General features: G+C 35.5%; 1 protein-coding gene across 2 annotated transcripts in view; it reads left to right on the forward strand.

Annotated features, from left to right (window-relative positions):
- GAS2 (growth arrest specific 2) overlaps nt 1-2775 on the forward strand; it is a 156852-nt gene that overhangs the window by 91152 nt on the left and 62925 nt on the right. The window lies entirely within an intron of this gene.

Raw genomic sequence — 2775 nt, forward strand, 5'->3', positions numbered from 1 at the left:
AAAAAAAAAAAAAAAAAAAAAAAAAAGAAGGGAAAGTAAGTATGTGATAGAGAAGATAAGTGCCTTTTATGGACTACCATTGTTTTTCAAGTGCTCTCATATGTGAAAGGCAGGTTCCATCTTGAGGAATGGAAACATAGAAGTTGAGTAACCTGCTGAGGGGAGGGGAGGAGCTTAGATTCCAACAGAGTTTTGTCTAACTCTTCAAGGTCCCTCTACTTGGCAGAGTACTTGAATCACAATTTTTTGTAGTTAGGAAATGTTTTACCAATGCTCTCAGAATCACAGTAAATTGTTTTTAGGTATAACAGCAAACACGGTGAATTAAAACTCTCAAGGTACCTTGGTTGTTAAGTAGTTATTGGTTATGAAAAGTGGTGTGCTTGAGTATGTGTATGTATACGCCCTCCACACATATATTTTAAGTGCAAATGTAAAAAGTATTAATAAAGGAGATAAATCATGAGTTACTGGGATGTTGTTTATGCAAAGTTTGTATTTTGGGAGTTGTAGTTGCTTATGAATTTTATAGAAAATCTCTATGCCAGAGGCATTAGACTGACTTATATCTCGCATACATGGAGAGAGTCCTTAGAAACTAGCACCAACCACAATGCCAGCTGTAAAAATAGGCAGAACTGAAAAGGACTGGTTGTCCATAGCTGTGAGTTTCTTCCTCCAGGATATGAGCAGAAAAGAGCTGGGAAAATGGTTCGACACTACAGGATACAGAAAAAGATTTATCTGACTTTTGCTTTTCTCCATGTGACACTATAAACTCTGTTGCAGACTTAGATGAGCCAAAATATAACAGTTTGTCCTATAGATTAAGAACCCTCATTTCTTTTAAGGGCAGCAAACATATTAGCTCTTAAAGGTATCTTAGCCAGTTTAATTTGGTTTCTTCTGGGTAACTGTTCAATCACTCGGGAACTAAAGAAGAACAGGTAAGACATTTTGATTTAATGCTACTGAAAAGGATTTTAAAATCACATAACTTTATCAAATAATTGGTCATATACCTTGCTTTTCATAGTATTTCACTTTTTATTTTGTAAGGAAATTGAGTAACATTATATTAATAGTAGATAATGGTCTATTGTTTATATATTGATGAGAACATTCTTTCTTCTCTGTCTATGCTTTTTTGACTAGACTTACTTTAGAGTAAGATGTACCTCTAGTCTTTCTGTTATAAATGTATTTCCCTGGGGCAAATATACTTGCTTATAGTCCATTTCCTCTCAGCTATCACCTTCATTCATTTTTTTTAAAAAATACCTTATAGTCAGAGTTTCAGACCACTGAAGAGTATCTGGCTAATGTCCCTCTTAACCTCCTATTGAATGAATTACTGTATCGAATGAATTATTTTAGTCCTGAAATTATGAGATCGCTTCCTGGAATTTGACACTGTTGACCACTCCATTCTTGAAATGCGTCTCCACAACATTTCCGCTACCACAAGGATCAAACTAAACGCACTTCGGATTTCATTAAAATTATATAGGGTTCCCTATAACATCTAGGGTGAAACCCAAGCTTGTTCACATGTCATATAGTCCATTGCCCTCCATGTTCTGGCCTACTGTGTGTTTTCTGGCTATTTTGTCTGCTGCATTTGTCCCTGCATTTTGATGTAGCCATTGTTGCTTTCTCACCATATTTCTGCCTACTCACCTATCACACTACTTTTAAGCACCTTTCCATCTTTTAAAATTAGGGTTGTGCTACCTCCTATATATTTTTCTGGTATCTCTTATCCCAGGTATACTTGGCAAATTATTCCTTGGTGTTCCAAGTATTTGTATATATTTAATGAAGCATTTACAGTATTAGGCACAAATATCCTTTCATCTCAAGGTGCAGACCTTGTACTCAAAGACAAGGACCATATTTTATTGATCTACATCCAGTACCATGTTTGTTGGATAAATTATCAATGTAGCTAATCAAAGTTTAACCTTCTCCCTTATTCTATTTATCCAAATTGGCCACATGCTCTGAAAATGTATGCACCTTTCATTTCTATTGTAACTTTGTAGAGGGAGGAGATGCTGCCACTTGAAGCTATTTCTGTGAACCTGGAAGAAGTAGCTAGGATGATTTTCTTTCTTCACTAGCTTGTCTCATATCTGGCAATCCTTGGGATGGGGAGAAAAAGAAGAGAGGGCAGGAAGGTGGTTGGATATCTATGAAAAGGATTTCAGAGTTAAACCAATACTCCAGTTCAGAAAAAGAGAGTGAGATAAAGACTTTCCATACAATTGTAAGCCAGTCAGTCAATCCATGGTGGTTCTCCCCACTCCCAAATTGTGTGCTCTCAATTGAGAAAAATGGAAGGGATTTCACAGGAACTTTAAACCTTCTTTAAAGTTTACCAGAGTTTAGAACATAACCATCTGCTTAGTTAAAAGTTTTAATCGAATGTAGGAAATATACAATGTGGATATTTCTGTGCCTTTGTCAGCTAGAAAACTATGTTTCACAAGTCTTTAAAATGGCATTTTTCAAGGAATGTTTGATCAAAGACACCATGGTTAAATTAGTTTGAGAAATACAACTTACTATAGTCCTCACCTAGAGTCTGGTGATACAGTTTGGCATATCAAAGGCTCTAGTGAGTTCCATAATAAGATCTTGTTTAACCTGGAATCTTCCAAACTTATTTGACCACAGAAGCCTCTTGTTCCTTCATTTTACACTGGAGAAAACTGCATTGAACTATTTGCACTCTGTTTGATAGGTTTTTTTTTTTTTTTTTTTTTTTTTTTT

Source organism: Rhinopithecus bieti, unplaced genomic scaffold (genome assembly GCF_001698545.2).
Source record: "Rhinopithecus bieti isolate Rb0 unplaced genomic scaffold, ASM169854v2 scaffold_21441, whole genome shotgun sequence".
NCBI lineage: Eukaryota > Metazoa > Chordata > Mammalia > Primates > Cercopithecidae > Rhinopithecus > Rhinopithecus bieti.